At 44.1% G+C, this 19,527-nt stretch overlaps 1 pseudogene; it reads right to left on the reverse strand.

Annotated features, from left to right (window-relative positions):
- Nucleotides 1-2,578: 2,578 nt before the first annotated feature.
- LOC141155597 (uncharacterized) overlaps nt 2,579-19,527 on the reverse strand; it is a 67,106-nt pseudogene continuing 50,157 nt past the window's right edge.

Consider the following 19,527-nt stretch of genomic DNA (forward strand, 5'->3'; position numbering starts at 1 on the left):
ATCTATGTCTGTAAGGCCTCATGCAGACACCCGTGAATTTTCTTGGAAGAAAAAAAAAAGGACCACTGTTCACCAGCATTTTGGATCCGGAGCGTCATCAGTGATTTTCAGGCATGGAAAAAAAAGAAAATGACAAATGTTCTCCTATTCACTGCAATGTTAATCATGTGTCCGTGATTTTCACAAACCAAGACTTTTATGGGTAATTATGATCCGTGGCAACCACGTGTCACGGGTGTGTCAGAAGTGACATTCGCCCTGCAGTTGGTTGCAGATCTCGTTTGGCATTACAGACACCACCTTAGAAGCTGTCTTTATAGGACCCAGCGGCTACCTTCCTCTTGCTAATTAACACCCAGGCCTGGGTGTATAAATACCTGCTGTTTGCTACAGGGAGGTGCTGGTGATACTCACATGACCCCTTGTGAAGGCTTGGAGCTAGTGCAGTACTTCTTCCTCTCTGGTGCTAAGAGGATATGTGTTTATCTCTCAGAAGTCGGCTAAAGCTAAGCTATCTTCCCTTGTTTGTTCCCCCTTGTTGTCTTTAGTTGTCAGTAGGGATCGACTAGCGCTCATCCCCTCCCTTCCCTAGCTAGGGCCAAACGCCAGGGAAAGACAGGGCGAGGTTTGCGTGCGGCGATTGATGCGGAACCAATATAGAGACATTAGGGGAAACAGGGTGATATTAGATCAGCCTAGGAGGTCTCCACTCCCCCTTCCCCTAGTGTCTGGGCTCCCTTTTCCCCCTTCCCTTCGTGTTGCACTTAGTCTTTCCTACACCTTGCGTGACACCACATCTGTGACTTTTTTGTGAACACAGTCCGTAAAAATACATGGACATGTGAACAGCCCCACAGACTTGAATGGTTGGGGAGTGCAGGAGGAAACTTGACTGGTTTGGGAACGTGTAGCATGATTTTATCTAATAAAAGTATATATTTTTTGCAACCCTTTGGTTACTATTAGGGCTCGCTAACACAAACGTATAATACGGAGAAGTGCAATGGGAGAAAACATTGCATTGCACTCTGACCAATGTTAGTACATAAGGCAGTGCAGATCTGCGAGTTTTTCCTCAGCTCTAATTGGACTGAGAAAAAAAAATTGCAGCATGCTGCGAGTGGATGCGAGAATCGGATTGCACTCGCCAATGCAAATCAATGGGTGCGAGAAAAAAAAAAAAAATCGGACGGCACACGGACCATGCACACATCTCATAGGAAACCCGACATTTTATCAGCTAAGTACAGTAAATTCACAGCCTGAACCATCAGAATAGATAGGATAGATGTCCTGTAGATATGCAATGTCACAATCCGCTTTCATATAATAAACTAGCCCCCTTTAGTGCCTTTCATGTGGAACTAAAAGGTGTTTGGCGTTATTTAACCTATTAAATAATTTAAAAAACACTACGTGGGCTCCCCCCGAATTTTGATAACCAGCCAAGATAAAGCAGACAGCTGCGAGCTGATATTATCAGGCTGGAAAGGTTCCTGGTTATTGGGCCCTTCCCAGCCTAAAAATACCAGCCCACAGCCGCCCCAGAATTGGCGCATCACATGGTGCGTCACTCGTGAGACACGACCAGGCGTGTCCTATGGAGCCTTGTTCTCAAAACGACGGTCCGTAGGTTGCAGTACAGAGTAGGTGGAGGTCATGGATTATGTAGGAGCTGCGGGGATTATTTTTTAATGATAAATTGGTGAATGAGGGACTGTTTCTTGTTTTCATTTCTTTACCTCGTCTCTCTTTTTGTCTTTCAGGTTCTCATTTGTGGACTACTTTGGATTTGGGGGACTACAGCAGATTCCCTGCACTTGATGTTTTTTTAATTATAGTGACGAGTGCAAGTGCTCGTTACTCGAGTTTGCTTAGGGTGCTCGGGTATGCAGAGTATTGCGGATGCTCAAGTGACATGTTCGAATCCTTGAGGCAGCATGTTTTGGGGCTGTTAATAGCCAAAAAACATGCGGGGATTGCCTGTGTTTGTCAGGCAATCCCAGCATGTTTTGGGGTTGTCTTACAGCCCCAAAATATGGGGCGGCCGCATGGAGAGTACCTGCACTCATCTCCAATTGGTAAAACACGGATAGAGTCGGGGGGGTGTTTTTTTTTAACTTACTGGGTTAGTAATAGGGGGTGTCTGATAGACGCCTCTTCATTACTAACACTAGGGCTTGATGTCAGCTGATATCATCCCCAACTACCATTACCCCGATTGCCACTGCACCAGGACAATCATGAAGAGCTGAGCCAAGCACCAGAATATCAGGTAATGTGCCAATTTTGGGGCGGCTGCGAGCTTGTATTTTAGGCTGGGAAGGGCCCAATAACCATGGACCTTTCCAGCCTAATAATATCAGCCCACAGCTGTCTGCTTTACCTTAACTGGTTATCAAAAATAGGGGGGACCCCAAGTCATATTTTAAAATGACTTAAGTTAAATAAGGCTAAACACTAGTGTTGCGTGAATGTGCGCGGATAAGGGGTTATCTGGGCACACGAGTCCTAACCAAGTATCTTTGGCGTGCTGGAAAATATGTTCGTGTCGCCGCGGCTGCATGATTCGCGGCTGTTTGACATTAATATAAGATTGCTTTATTAATTTGAAAACTAGCTTTAAATTACATAGATAGTTACAGAATGTAAAAGATTATGTTAAAAATGAATTGCATACTGATGCTAGGCGAGAAAAATCAAATTGTACTTGCATCACACTCATCCTACTTTTCTGGATCAACATCGGAGCGATTTTTTTTATTCGATCGTGTGACTCCAGACTAACTGGTCCTGTTTCTTTTTTTCCTGAACTTCCCAGCAAATTGACCCTTGGTTGGTTCTACAGATGGAGCAGCAGCCATACAGAAGATTTAATGTCCAGCCTCGCGTTGTGTCTGTGGTCACAGGGAGCACATACTCTACACATCACCACCATCTTGTCCCTTGGTTTTATACTATAGAACACTCCTTTAATATTTTTTTATATACTTGAATGGGTGTTTTAGAACAGGTATGGGACCTGCAGACGCCAGAATGATGCCTCACCCTTATCTTTCTTCTCCTGGAATCTTCTAAGCTGATTGAAAACCACATCAAAGTTGAGCATCTATAAATTATTTTACATTAGTTTTTTTGTCATTAATTATTCGGTGGGTCACTTACATCTATTATAGTATAGATTGTTGTTTTTCATATATTATCACGTTCTTGCAGCTTTAATAAAATGATCAGAAAAATTTGATAATTAATACCAATAACGACATGGGAGCCCGTGATTAGGTAGGAAGCAGACAGACTTTTTGAAGAAAAGTTAATTTATTACCACAAGTCCAGTATTTTTTTTTTTTATATATAATAGAACCAAATTTGGGGCAAAAAGTACAAGGAGATTAAAGCAAATACAAAGTCCAGACCTTCACGTAAGGGATGCTTCCGAGGTTATGACTTCAGATGTCGTTAAGCTTTTTTAGTGGTTTCATCAAGATCAGACATTTTTTGGAGACTGCAGACTCCACGAAAAAATGAGAAAAGCTGCCCCCGTTATCCTGTTCTTTTTTTTCCCCCGTCGTGTCTCTCAGTGTTTGTTAGCCAACTATTCCACTGACATCAGGCTTAATTCACATTATCAGTTTGTGCGAGAGCCATATTGTACCTTGATCAGGAGGACTCGGGTGTCTACAGTAACAGCTCCATCTTGCTGGGGTTTTTGTTGTTATTTTTGCTACCAGGAATTTTGGCCCAATGAAAAGCTGAATTTAGAAATTAAACCAAAAGTTGAACTTTTTTAATATAGAAAAATAAAATTCTTTAAGTCCATCATAAATAAGGAATTGCCCCTATAACAGTAGGGTATAATCTACAGCACGCAGCGCCTCACATCCTAACAAGGGCATAAATTTCCCCCTCCCCGTGAAAGATATCAAGGTAACTTAGGTGACCTCAATTATTACCCCACAGGAGACATAAAAGCCCCCCATTAGGCTGTCGGAGCTGGGTGCGATTTTGGTCTGTTTTTACCATAAGTGTTTTATCAGTTTTTCTTGTATGCTAAAAAACAAACAAACAAAAAAAAAACAATAGACGGGTTTGACTCAAGCTTCTCCTCGCAAACAGTCAGTGAAAAATGGACAGCGCTTACGCCAACTAGCATGCTGTGGGTGTGCTGTCCGAAAGTTTTTACAGACCTTCTATGTGCATTTTTATCTGTGACTAGTATGAAAATTGGACAGGTCTCCATAAACTATAATGGGTAAATTATATATCCATGAAAAACACGGGGACAGAACATGTACCTGGATCGCAGAAGTCTGAATAAGGCCTAAGAAGTTAAAAACTAACAGGTTTGCAGCCCAATTAGTCCATACACCCATAACCAAGCTTTTCAACAAAATCGTTCCAATCGCACATCCCATACCTGGGATTCTCATGGCCTTATCTTAACAGAAGTATGGAAACCATTCAGGCAGGAGCAATGTTAAACTCCATGACAAGTAGTCTTAGATCTTTGCCTCGCCTTCCTCCTGTATCCATCTCATTTTCTCGCAATCATCGAATTCCACAAAGGCTAAATTATTTATAAACTACAAATACTCTTCGTACCGCTCTGTCCAAAGATCAGTAGGTTTTGTAAAACCTAACAAAAGAGATAATGCACTGGTTATAGATATCTCTCAACTCCACCATTAACAGACTTCAGAAACTTTCCTCCGGCAACACATCCAATCTTTCCTTGCCCTATCTTCTGCCGTTATGACCCAGCGAGGAGGTCCCCATGGAGACCGTTGACCGCACTGAAATTTGGACTGTACATACTTCATGAGAAGTGAAAGTGCAATGAACCTCAGTGACAGTGATGAGAAACATCCTTGTGCCGAGTGGTCTCGCCAACTTGTCGCCCTGCCGGTCGCCTCCACTAGGAGATAGACTTGCCTTTCGATAGTTTGTGTGTGGTGCTTGTATTTCACTCCTGCCGAATTCCTTCTTCATTGTTAACAATGCACAGATACAGGTTGGAGGAGTGCGGTTTCATTGTGAAGAACTTAAAGAGGAGCAAAAGTGAGTTTCTAAAGAAATTTGGAGGTCGAACTCTTCAGTCCAAGCAATGTATTCTGTCATTGGTAAATAAGCTGGAACATTACTGGATGGGCATGATGGAGGACATCTGAAAATGTCTGTGGAAGCAATTCAAGATGTGAAACAGCGACTTCTGCCATCTCCACCTAAATCGTGGCCAGGGCTTTCCCAAGAGACAGGCGTGTCGTATTCTACATGTCAACGAGTGGCCAACAAAGGTCGTGTTCGCCCGTACCGAGTCACTGTCGTTCAGGAATTGAAAGGGCCCGATCAAGAGAAAAGAAGTCGTTATTGAGGGATTTTTTTTCTTTGGGCCATTTGAAGGGTCGGCTGTTCAGTAACCAGCCACGAACATTACAAGCGCTCCATGAGAACATACAGCGAGAAATTCAGACGTCCTGCGGAATACATTCAACAATATGGAACGGACCATGCAGGCGAGCTTGGATGTGAACGGTGGACATTTTTAACACCTGCTTTAAAACATCAGATTCTCATGAACCAAGGTATGTACAGTCCAAGTTTCAGTACGATAGATCGTCTCTTTTAGAATTTTTCCGGGTAATGTAGAGAGTGAATCAACCTGTATTTAACTGTCTATATAATTGAAAATAACATTATAATAGTGAGCCACCTCAAGCTTGGAATATGGCTCTTACACAAAACAGGACCGTGGTAATGGAACTTAAGAAGCAAGAAACTAGTCACCATGTCCCTCGTCTCATATATGACCCACGAGCGAGAAGGTCAGTGTATCCACCATGGTGGATTCATCCAATATGCTTGTTCAAGTAGGGAAAGATGATGAAGTTTTCCAGTAGATCACAGCGATCATATTACTTAACTTTAAAGGTTATAGATACTTTATAAGAAAAAAAGGTAACACTTTTGCTGGGGATACACAAGGGAGATGTACATGACAAATGCTCCAGGGGGTCATAATTGTCTGTCCATGGTCGGGTGATTTGCACTTGCTTAGTCAGGCCATGAAATTGAATTCAAGATGAAGTAAAATGTTGATAAATTTTAAGCCGATCGCCTTGATAAAGCTTAGAAGAATCAGGTCCTATCACTGGTTCTACCACTACGATATATTATTAGGTTTCAGTAATGTTTCGGGCTTCAAACCCTTGTGTTATCGATAACACTGCATCCCGTGGGGGCAAATACTATATCAGTTATTACCGTCTTAATGTTTTCTCCAATGAAAATGTTGAAAATATGTAACTACTTAATACATATTCTAAACCTGAACTTGATCTCCCCTAATGCGAATTATTGGATGTATAGTCTGTAAGTCATTCCCCCTTGTTAAACGAGACTATGGCTTCTCCCCAGTGTGATTTTTCTGATGGATGATAAGAGATTGCTTCTGGATGAATCGTTTCCCACATTCTGCACATGAAAATGGCCTCTCCCCGGTGTGATTCCTCTGATGTACAATAAGAGTTTGCAGTTGCATAAACCGTTTCCCGCATTCTGCACAAGAGTACGGCTTCTCCCCGGTGTGACTTCTCTGATGTACGATAAGAGCGTGTTTTTGGTTGAACCGTTTACCACAATCTGAACACGAGTATGGTGTCTCCTTTGTGTGAATTCTGCGATGTACAACAAGAGCTTGTTTCTGGTTAAAACATCTACCACAATCTGTACACGAGTACGGCTTCTCCCCCGTGTGGATTCTCTGGTGTTCAACAAGACTTCGTTTCCGGGTAAAACATTTCCCACAATCTTGACATCCATATGGTCTCTCTCCTGTGTGACTTCTCTTATGTGCAATAAGATCTGATCTTTGGGTAAAACATTTATCGCATTCTGGACAAGAAAAAGGACGTTCACCCGTGTGAATTCGCTGATGTACATATAGATTGTTTCTTATTCTAAAACATTTCCCACATACTGAACATGAAAATGGTTTTTCCCCGGTATGAATCCTCTCATGTTCCACAAGATGTTGTTTATTTGTAAAGCTCTTCGCACATATTGAACAGGAGAACGGCTTCTCTCCTGAGTGGATTCTCTGGTGTCTCATTAGATCTGCTTTCCGATGGAAACATTTCCCACACAACAAACACGAAAATGGCTTCTCCTCTGAGTGAAGCTTCTGATGTTCATCAAGATTCGTTTTAATCGCAAAACATTTCCCACATTCCAAGCATGAGTACGGCTTCTCCCCGGTGTGATTTCTCTGATGTACAATGAGAGTTTGTAGTTGGAAAAAACATTTTCCGCATTCAGCACAAGCAAATGGCTTCTCTCCGGTGTGATTTCTCTGATGTACGATAAGAGCTTGTTTCTGGTTGAACCCTTTCCCACATTCTGCACACGAGTACGGCCTCTCTTTTGTGTGAATTCTCTGATGTACAACAAGAGCTTGTTTCTGGTTAAAGCGTCTCCCACATTCTGTACATGAATACGGCCTTTCCCCCGTGTGGATTCTCTGATGTTCAACCAGACTTCGCTTCCTGGTAAAACATTTCCCACACTCCGTACATCCATATGGTCTCTCCCCTGTGTGACTTCTCCTATGTGTAGTAAGTTCGGATCTCTGGGTAAAAGATCTATCGCATTCAGAACATTTAAAAGGGCGCTCCCCCGTGTGAACTCTCTTATGTACGTAAAGATTGTTTCTTATTCGAAAACATTTCCCACATTCTGAACAAGAGAATGGCTTCTCCCCGGTGTGAACCCTCTCGTGTTCTACAAGATGTTGTTTAATTCTAAAGCATTTCCCACACACTGAACATGTGAACGGTCTCTCCTCAGTGTGTATTCTCTGATGTCTAACCAGACCTGCCTTCTGATTAAAACATTTTCCGCAAACCGGACACAAGAATGGCTTCTCCTCTGCGTGAATTTTTAGATGCTCACAAAGATTCGATTTCCAGGTGAAAGTTTTGCCGCATTCCAGACACGAATACGGACGCTCTCCCGTGTGGATTCTCTGGTGCTCAAGAAAATTGGCTTTGTTTGTGAAACATTTTCCACATTCTAAGCATGAAAATTGGCTCTGGTTTCTGTGGTCGAGCATGTCGAAGCACGGGAACGGTTTAGCAATGTGCGACAGATCAGACGAAGGTCCTTCGAGACTAGTAGGATCAGATGGTAGATCTCTGCTGTGGACGGCCAAAGGTAAACTTGAGTTACTAAAGTGTTCTCCAAAAATATTCCGAACGCTATAGTATTCTACATCATCGGAAAAAGCAGGGAGAGGGTTGCACTGGAGACTCAATAGGTTGTCTGTTGGGAATAAAAGAAAAAAACAATTGTTTTTCATTGGCAATTTCACACAGTTGCATACTATCACTTAGGGTATGTTCACATGTAGCATTTTTTATATATGAACAATGCAGAAAACTGCAATGGAAATTATGCATGTTTTTTTTTTTCTTTTCCTGCTAACTTATTTTTTTTCTTAATGAGGAAAAACTTCAGTAAAAATATTTGTAAAAAATTAATATGCAGCTTTTTTTTTTTAATAAAAAAAAAATGAACCACAGGTCACAAAAACACAAAGGAAAAAAAATGCACCATGTGAATGAGATTTAAAAAAAAAACTCATACATTTTCATCCTGACACGTTCAGTATTTGGTCAGTATTTTCGATCAGTATTTGTAAGTCAAAATCAGGAGAAAAACAATCAGAGGAAAAGTATCATAGAAACACGTCACCACTTCTGCATTTTTAACCCACTCTTGGTTTTGGCTTATGAATACTGATGTAAAATACTGACCAAATACTGAACGTGGCCGAATAGAGACCATTCGATAGTGAAAGGTTAAAATCCAAGTAGCAAAGTGTTAGTCAAAATAGCCATGAGCAGAGAAGCACTTACAAGCTCTAATAAAACAAGTTTGTAAGCATTGCACATGATTTTTGCCACCACTGCTAACCTTGGAAATGAGCAATAAACATTTAAATTAAAAACAATTTGTAACAAATAGCAAAGTTGTTTGTTATTACAGGCACTTTGCAGTTTTAAGGACTTAAAATGATGAGAACAAGGCCGGATTAACACATCCCGTGTGTCACAGCCTGAGTATAGACTGGTGATACATGGACTGGCCGCGGATGGAGAACATGTGGCTCCTCCATACTGAGTAGTTATTACTCACCGGAGCTGACAGGGGTAGGGTTTTCCTCTTCCTTACAAGGATTATTGCCTCCATAATACTCCTCGTCTCCCTCGACCTCTTCCACTTTGACAATAATCTGTTCATCGATCTAAAACAAAAATTCCACCAGATTAGAAAGCGATTTGTACAGTGAAGAATCGTTCAGACTTTATCCTCTACCTCGTTATCCTCAGGATGGTTCAAAGGAAAATCATCAAGGGGACTGTGACAGCTCTCCGGGGTATTACTTCTACTCAATGCATCTGTAAAGTAGACACAGCGGCGGTACACATTGTTTAGACGTGACTGTAGGGGTCTCTGTTAGTGATGATAAAGCATGCTCGTTACTCGAGATTTACGAGCATGCTCAGGAGAGCACTTACTATCTTCAGCGTGCTCGGGCTTTAAGTTTTCGTCGCTCCGTGAACATGATTTGCGACTGTTTGACAGCTTTAATACATGTGAGGAATGCTGGAAAAACAGGCATTCCTCACATGTATTAAAGCTGTCAAACAGTCGCAAATCATGTTCACGGAGCCGAAGAAAACTTCACGCCCGAGCACGCTAAAGATAATAAGTGCTCGCCTGAGCATGCTCGGAAGTCTCGAGCAACGAGCATGCTCGATCATCACTACTCTCTGTAATGGCCCACCTTTACAGGTATGCAGGATCTCCTCTTACCCGGTGGTGTGAGGGGCCGGGGATCCTCATTCATGACGTCTTTGTACTGGTCCTTGTGTCCTTCCATATACTCCCACTCCTCCATGGAGAGATGGATGGTGACGTCCTCACATCTTACAGGGACCTGACAACACAACGATCCCGTCATCACCCAGACACATCATATAAGGCCCCGGCGTTCCCGGCAGCACTCACCTCTCCGGTCAGCACCTGCACGATCTTATTGATGATCTCCAGGATCTGCAGCTCATTGTCTCCAGGATGTATCAGTGATGGAGGTGGATTAAGGTTCTTCTCCCACCTTTCTTTCTGTATATGGAAAGACGCACAGATAAATATCTCTTTTATCAATGTCTTGTTTATACCAACTAAGTCCGGATTCACACGTCCGACATTCACGATCGGAGAACAGGCAGCAGTGTCCGGATCGGCAATAGGTCTCTTGACCTGAACTTCTCAGCCTCATCTCCGCCTACAAGGCTGTTGATTTCGAATTCGCGAGTCGGTGCTCGGACTGTGAATGTCGAGATGTGCGAAGCTTCCACAGAAGTAATGTCACCTCTCCGGTTAGTAGGTAGATGATCTCCAACGTGAGATTTAATATCTGCTCGGCCATAATGTGGTTGGACATCAGGAGGACGACTATCCTGTAGAATGGAACCTAAATGACGAGGATCTTATACTGCAGAGACCTGAAGAAGAAGAAAGAAAGTGATGCTAAATGATTCCACGTGAATATCAAGGAAATACTCACGAATAGATCATAATGCAACTTGAATTATTTTGTGCAATAAATCGTTTTTTCCAGCTTGGGAGGAGTCTGGCGCTGTGGACAGAGCGGGAAAACACCGGAACTAAATCAGCGGTCGATGTGGACAGAGGTGTAAAGGCTTCATCTAGAGCCTCTCATTTCTGGGGGTTATGTGGCAGCCATCAGCCTCTTGCCAAGTCTCGTACGTGGCCGGTAACCTGCACATTAGAACTCAGGCCATAACCAATGATAGTGGTCAGGCGGATGAAGGACGCCCAACTCTCACCCACCGATCCGGAAGTGAGCGGCACTGGATACAGCAGACATGAGCGGGAGTCCTAGAAAACCAGAATAATGAGGCTCGTAGTGTCAGCTCTGCTTAAGTTCAAGTCTGTCTCCTCCATAGTAATCTGGTCCTGAAGAAGGCTGACATCGCCCATACTATTAGATCAGTCGGGCTGCCCAGCACTATATACGTGCACCCCCACAGGAGAGACGCCCCAATTCATCCAGCCAACACTAAACAGGCCTGGCAGCATCCTGCAAAAAAATGTGCAAAAAAGATGAAAAATAGTGTATAAGATAAATACACCACATGAGGTATTGGTTGAGTACCCTACGAGGACCCTTGACGTTGGGTTGCGAGCTTGCGTATTTTGGCCAAAATATCGACCAATACCTCATGTGGTGTATTTATCTTATACACTATTTTTCATCTTTTTTGCACATTTTTTTTGCAGGATGCGGCCAGGCCTCTTTAGTGTTGGCTGGATGAATTGGGGCGTCTCTTCTGTGTGGGTGCACGTATTATAGTGCTGGGCAGCCCGACTGATCTAATAGTATGGGCGTCATCAATAAGCTGCAAGCCAGACACTGCATCACACATATCTGTGTGACTGGCGCCCTATGCAGACTTCATCGGTGTGCATGTATAATACTACACAGCCACCCCCTCCATGAATTGGTAGGTTAGTGAGTGGCTGTCGCCTGAGTATTTTGCACGTGTGCTCCCCCCGCCTTTATCATGGAGGCTTGCTGCATCCTGCAGTGCATTGGTAATCTGACCTGGTGTTGATAAGGTATTATCTTTTACGGTGATATTTTTTTAAATTATGTTCAATGTTCACCATTTGACTACATCCCACAATTTTTGGGCATTTGTTGGTTTTGCCTCAGAAACGGCATTTTTGAGGTCACCCCACAAGTCCTCTATCAGATTAAGGTCCAGGGATTGGGCTGGCCACTCCATAACCTCAATTTTATTGGACCAGAATCAAGATTTTGCTCGTTTACTGGTGTTTAGGGTCATTGTCTTGTTGAAACTCCCATTTCAAGGGCATATCCTCTTCAGCGTAAGGGAACATGACCTCTTCAAGTATTTTAATATATGCAAACTGGTCCATGATCCCTGGTATGAGGTAAATAGGTCCGGCACCATAGTAAGAGAAATATGTCCATATCATGATGCTTCCACCATGCTTCACTGTATGCAGAGTGTACTGTGGCTTGAATGCAGAGTTTGGGGGTCGTCTGACGAACTGTCTGCAACCCTTGGACCCAAAAGGAACAATTTTACTTTCATCAGTCCACAAAATGTTTCTCCACTTCTCTTTAGGCCAGTTAATGTGTTCGTTGGCAAATTGTATCCGCTTCAGTACATGTCTAAGAGATTAGCTTCACACAGGAGTCTTCTAACTGTCACAGTCCTCACATTTTAAAGCATAGGCTCTTCAGCTAAAATGATCGCCAATCATTGTCTGGCCTTCTTTATAAGTTTTACCCTTTCCAATCAACTTTCTAATCAAAGTACGCTGTTCTTCTGAACAATGTCTCGAACGACCCATATTTCTCAGGCTTTCAAGGAGAAATGCATGTACAACATGTGCTGGCTTCACCCTTACATAAGGGACATCTGATTCACACCTGTTTCTTCACAGAATGATTGACCTCACTAATTGACCTCCACACTGCTATTATTTTGAACACACTCCTGTACAATTAATTATTCATATACACAGACTCAAAAACCTGCGGATCATGAATGCGGAGTCTGGGGGTTTTCTTAGAATCTACAGCAACAACTGGTAAATTGTTTGACATGTGGTATATAATTTATACCAAAAACAGTGATTCATCTGGTTAGTCATATTGGACTGCTATTATTTTGAACGCTATTGTACCAGAGATAAAATTGGAGCATGTGCAAGATTACCACCATATATTATGTGACAGATAATGTTTAACCCCTGAGGAAGCATTGGCGAAACACGTGTTGGGTTGATAATCACCATTCTGTGGTCCGGTGAGGTTTAGTTTCCCTTTTATAATACTACCAATCTTTCTTTACAAGTTTGTGGTGCATATATGACCTCTGGACATACTGTATGTTGTGCTGCTTATTGTCTGACTTGTATGCAGGGCTGTGGAGTCAGTAAGCCAAACCACCAACTCCGACTCCTCAATTTCCCTGACTTCTGACTCAAGACTCCTCAGCACGGCCTCACTACTGAGCGTGTACATAAAGTGCAGTACAGATTCATCTCAGCTAAAAGTCTAGACCAGTGTTTCCCCAAACCCCATCCTCACGGCCCCCACAGGTCATGTTTTCAGGATCTCCTTTGTATTGCACAGGTGAGAGAATTCCTGATGCCTTGATGATACTTCAATCACCTGTGTAATACTAAGGAGATCCTGAAAACATGACCTGTGGGGGGCTGTGAGGATGGGGTTTGGGAAACACTGGTCTAGACCCTGAGATCAGGAATAGGACAGACATTTATAGGACATTTCATAACTTTCCCAAATTCTTATGAAAACATTTATAGCACATCCTGCCTTGTACTAATGAACCCAATTTATTATATAGTCTAGGAGTCAGTCCATCTTATACCGACTCCACGGCCCTGCGTTGTATGCACATTATACCTGTGACATCATCTATGGCGGGAATCTCGCCCCATATAACTATGTGCACCTTCTCATTCTTTGTGTCTATTTTATTAGTCATTATTGTATATGTACATCAATAAAGTGAAGTATTTTTATAATGTACAGAGCCGTGTTCTCTTTTATTGTACAATTGCTGTCACACCCAATGATTAGTGACTCTAGGCCGGATCGTAGGTTTGCATATATTTTATTTTTTTATTTTTTATTTTCCCCAAAACCGATCTTACAAGATGGGAGAGAGCACAGCGCCCCCCACAGCAGGGCGACTCCTCTGCTCATGACTGGGCAGCATTTGTTCACTAGAGACTGATCGCGCCGTCTGAGCGTCACTGGTTACTGCAACCGGAGGAGACATTTACTAATCAACACAATGGTGAATAACCGAAAACTGGAAGTGACAGAGAGCGGGAACCAGTACAGGACGGACACAGATACCATCCGCTGAACCCTGGAAACTTACACTGGGGTTCATGGGGTTTCTATCATTTCTGTACAATGAGTGATAACACAGGATCCACCATTCACAATAGGTGATATCACAGCTCACCTCCTCCTCCTCCTGTACAATGACTGATAACTCCTCTATATACTGTAGATAACACAGGATCCACCATTCACAATAGGTGATATCACAGCTCACCTCCTCCTCCTCCTGTGCAATGACTGATAACACCTCTATATACAGTAGATAACACAGGATCCACCATTCAGGGTATGTGCCCACTATGCGTTTTTCAAGCATTTATGCTGCGGAATTTCCACAGCATAAACGCTTGGGAAACGCATGGTAATCCTCCCCCCATGGTCCTCAATGACAAGCCGCACTGTCAATGCCCATGCTGCGGATTTTTCCGCAGCGTTTATGCTGCGCTCAAAAATCTGCAGCATGTCCATTAATTTTGCGGACACGCAGCGCAATCGCCGCATTGAGACGCATATAATCCTTGTCAGTACATTTGTACACATGGATTATATGCGTTTCTATGTGCGGATGGTACCCAGGTCTGGAGGAGAGAAGACTCTCATCCACATCCGGGTACCATAGAACCTGTGAAAAAAAGAATAAAATAAAAAATAAAGATTATATTCACCTTCTGGCGGCCAGCACAGTGCTTGTTCTCCTTTGCCGGCAGATCGCGCAGGACTGAAGGACCTGCGGTGACGTCATAGTCATGTGACGGCAGGTCTTTCAGTACAGGACAACGCGATCTCCCGACAGCCAGCACAGAAGCACAGCAAGACTCCGGAGGCCATCAGAAGGTAAGTATAGATTTATTTTTTATCATTCTTTTACGGTCACACTATATAAATCCATGTCGGTTGCATGGATTTATATAGTGTGACCAAGTTGTCAAGCACTTTCCAAGTGATGCTAAAATCGCTTGGAAAGCGCTTGTCAACCCGCATGCGGAAATGCACGTGAAGAACGATTCACATCCGCATGTCCCTGGCGGGAAAAACACCAAGGTTACTTACCGGTAGCCGGTTTTTCCAGAGCCCATGACAGCACACCTGAGAGAGGATCCGCCCTTCAAGGACAGGAAACCATCTGAAATAAAAGGGCGGCACCTCTCCCTCGCTTCAGTTGGTTACAGAGCATTGAGACGACCTCCGTAAAACAGGAGTTATAAACAAAATCCAACACCATATCAAATAGCACCCAACACACGTGCACACCCGAGGGTGAGAGAAAAGGGAGGGGAATATACGAGTGCTGTCATGGGCTCTGGAAAAACCGGCTACCGGTAAGTAACCTTGGTGTTTTCCCTTCCCCCATGACAGCACACCTGAGAGAATTTTGGAGAAAAACACCCTAGGGAGGGACCACCGCCGGTAGCACCCTTCTACCAAAGGTCAAGTCAGACAGGCAGGATAGATCCAAAAGGTAGTGTTTGAAAAAGGTAGATGGTGACGACCATGTAGCGGCCTTACAGATTTGATCTATCGATACCTCTGCTTTCTCTGCCCAGGAGGTAGCCACAGCCCTGGTGGAGTGAGCCTTGATGCCGTCAGGAATCGGGGTGTTACTTGAAGAGTAAGCTAAACAAATGGCCTCCCTAATCCATCTGGCTATTGTTGCTTTTGCTAACCCATACCCCTTCCTACTCCCCTGGAAGGCTACGAACAAGGACTGACTACGCCTCCACTGGCTAGTAACTTCCATGTATTGCAACATAGCCCTTCTGACATCAAGATTATGAAACTTTTGTTCCCTTGAGTTCTTTGGGCTGTTACAAAAGGAGGGCAGAACAATTTCCTGAGATCTTTGAAATTTTAGTGCAACCTTAGGAAGGTAGGCTGGATCAGGTCTCAGAACTATTCTATCCTCAAATATTTGCGTATATGGAGGATTTATGGACAGGGCCTGTAGATCACTTACCCTACGGGCTGATGTTAGAGCTACCAAAATAATAGCTTTGAGCGTTATATATTTTGCTGACAAGCCCTGAACTGGTTCAAAGGGCTCCATGGTTAGTGCGTCAAGTACTAAATTTAGGTCCCATGGAGGAACTTTGGGAATTGAGACTGACCTAGATCTACCGCAAGATTTAATGAATCTTGTAACCCATTTATTTGCTGCGAGGTTATGGTTATATAACGCACCTAAGGCAGAAACCTGGACCTTAAGTGTACTGGTAGCTAGGCCAAACTCAAACCCTTTCTGTAAAAACTCCAGTATAGAATTAATTGGTGGTTTTGGGCTTAACGGTTTCCCCAGGAACTGCAAAAATTTCCTCCACGTTCTACCATAGATCTTGGTGGTTATAGGTTTCCTACTTTTTAACAGGGTAGACACTAACCCTGATGAAAACCCTTTGCTCCTCAATATTGCCCTCTCAAATTCCATGCTGCTAAGTGGAAACCCTTCACTTGAGAATGGAATACTGGTCCCTGAGCTAGAAGGTCCGGGGTTTCCGGTAGGATCCATGGGTCTGACTGTGACATCATCCTCAACAGGGAGAACCATGGTCTTTTTGGCCAGAAGGGGGCTATGAGTATCACTCTCGCTTGATCCTTCCTGATCTTTCTCACCACTAAAGGTATCATGGCTATTGGTGGAAATGCATAGGCCAGCTTGAAGATCCAGGAAATTTGGAGAGTATCTATTGCCCAAGGGTTCCCACTTGTGTCTAGAGAGCAGAATTTCTCCACCTTCCTGTTGTCTTTGTCGGCGAACAGATCTATCTCTGGTAGACCCCACAGCTGTACTATCTGATGGAACACAGTGGGGTTCAGGGCCCATTCCCCTTGCCTCAACTTGTTGCGGCTTAGAAAGTCAGCTTTCGTGTTGTCTATGCCCCGTATGTGTAGCGCCGTGAGAGAGGAGATTTTTTTCTGCTACTTGAAAAAGCCTGCTTACTGCCTCCAGAAGAGAATAAGATCTTGTTACCCCCTGGTGGTTTATGTAGGCCACAGTGGTTCTGTTGTCCGACATAACCCGGACATGGCGACCCTGGAGTAAAGGGAGGAAGCCTTCTAAAGCATTCCTCACCGCCAATAGCTCTCTTAAATTTGACGACCCCTTTTTTTCCCAGAACGACCAAGGGCCTTGAATCATATGATCTTTCAGGTGAGCGCCCCACCCCGAGTTGCTTGCATCGGTCGTGATGATATCTTGTACCGGCGTATCCCACTGGACCCCCCAGAGACAAATTTGACCTGCTTGTCCACCACAAGAGGGCGTTCCTGGATTGCAAGGAGAGATGAACCTTTCCGTTTAAATGCCCTCTTAACAACTTTTGTGCTGACAAGATTTCCCACTGAAGGTTTCTTCTGTGAAATTGGGCCCACTTGACCGCCGGAATGCAAGACGTTAGGGTTCCCAACAGGGACATAGCCTCCCTTAGGGACATAACTGGAGTGTGTATGGCTGCCAACACCACATTCGTGACTTTGTCTATCTTGCTGTCGGGTAGAAGACAAGTCTGACACTCTGAATTTAGTGTAAACCCCAAAAAGGCCTGAATCCTTGCGGGTTCTAGTCTTGATTTCTTGCCATTGATCATCCAGCCCAAGCTCTGCAAGACCGCTATGTCCTGATTCAGATGAGAAACGCAGTGTTCCTCTGAATCCCCCACTATAAGGAAGTCATCCAGGTAGGGTATTATGATTGTATTCTGGATGCGGAGAAAGGCTGTTACCTCTGCTATCAGCTTGGTAAATACCCTTGGAGCAATTGACAACCCGAAGGGAAGAGCTTGGAACTGGAAGTGTCTGAGGCTCCCCTGAATGTAAAGAGCAACTCTCAGATACTGTTGATGACCTGGGAAAATCGGGACGTGATAGTATGCGTCTTTGAGATCTATCACTGCCATGAAACAATTGTGGGAAAGAAGCTTTATTGTACAGTTTATTGACTCCATTTTGAACGTACTGTTGCTGACAAACCGGTTGAGGCCCTTTAAATTTATAATAGTCCTGAACGACCCGTCCGGTTTTCTTATCAAAAAGAGAGGGGAATAAAATCCCCTTCCTTTATGACTGTCCGGCACCTCGCATAGTACCTGCTTGTCCACTAGGCTCAAAATCTCCGACTCCAGGGCCCGCTGTTCTTCTGGGGATTTTCTCACCGGAGTTATCAAAAACGAACCGCCTGGCCGTTGAAGGAATTGAATCCTTAGTCCTTCCCTCACTATGTCGAGGACCCAGGGACTGGAGGAAATTTTTTCCCAGGCACGAACAAAAAAGGACAGTCTTCCCCCCCACCTGTGGCCTGGCGTCATTGTGGAGGTTTCTTGGGGGCAGCGGAGGAACCGCTGAACATGTAACCAGACTCTTTTCTGTTCTTAAAGTCCCATTTCCTTTTTTCTCCCGGGGGGCGACCTCTGCTAAATTTTCCCCTCCGAAAATAGGTTTTCCTGGCATCCGCCGAAACCCCAGGGAATCTACCCTTTCTGTCACTTGCTCTTTCAAGGACCTCGTCCAATTTTTTTCCAAAAAGAAATTGGCCATCACAGGGGATAGAGCACAGTCTAGCTTTTGATTGCAATTCCCCAGGGCATCTTTTAAGCCACAGAGCTCGTCTAGCCGCGTTCGATAACCCAGCCAACCTAGCTGCCAGTTTCACTGAGTCAGCGGAGGTATCTGCTAGGAAGGCAGCTGCACCATGTAGCAGGGGGAGACTGTTTAATATCTTCTCCCTTGAGGTCTTTTTATTTTTTAGCTGATCTTCCAGCTGCCGTAACCATACCATAAGGGAACGAGCTGTACATGTTCCAGCAATGGCCGGCTTAAGATCCCCTGCTGCGGATTCCCAGGCATGTTTTAAAAAGGAATCCGCCTTCTTGCCTAAGGGGTCTCTAAGCACCCCCGAATCCTCAAGAGGAAGTGCCGATCTTTTTGAAGACCTAGAGACTGCCGCGTCGATTCTCGGCACCTTGTCCCAGACCTCCGAGTTTTTTAGATCAAAGGGATACCTTCTCTTTGAAGATGAAGGCAAGGCCCCCACTTTCTCAGGCTTCTTCCATTCTCTATTAATGAGAGCCTGGACTCTGGCATTCACTGGGAAGGTACGTTTTTTCTTTTCCTCCAACCCCGCAAACATGATATCCTCTAGGGACTTAATGGGCTTATCTTCTTTCAACCCCATAGTGGTCCTGACGGCCTTCACCAATTTGTCTGTGTCTTCTACTGGAAAACACGGTCTCCCCTCCCTATCGCTGTCTGAAGAGGAGGAGGAGGAGGATGAGGACCCACTATGGCCCTGTCCCTTCGACAACACGGAGGAACCAGAGTCAGGGGAAAGATCAGAAATTATTTTTTTCCTTTTCTTCAGGAGTGCTTTAAGGGAGCCCTCTACCTCCGATCTGATGACCGATCTGAGGCTAGCTGCAAAATTCAGGGTTCCCTCACATATGGTTTTTTGAATGCAGTCCGAGCAGAGCTCCTTCTGCCAGTCTATCGCTAGAGGGCACTTGCAAATAGCGCATTCTCTGTTCCGCTTCTTGGCGGTT

This window comes from Phyllobates terribilis, unplaced genomic scaffold (assembly GCF_046119375.1).
Source record: "Phyllobates terribilis strain yellow unplaced genomic scaffold, ASM4611937v1 Scaffold_7__3_contigs__length_470593459, whole genome shotgun sequence".
NCBI classification, from domain to species: Eukaryota; Metazoa; Chordata; class Amphibia; order Anura; family Dendrobatidae; genus Phyllobates; species Phyllobates terribilis.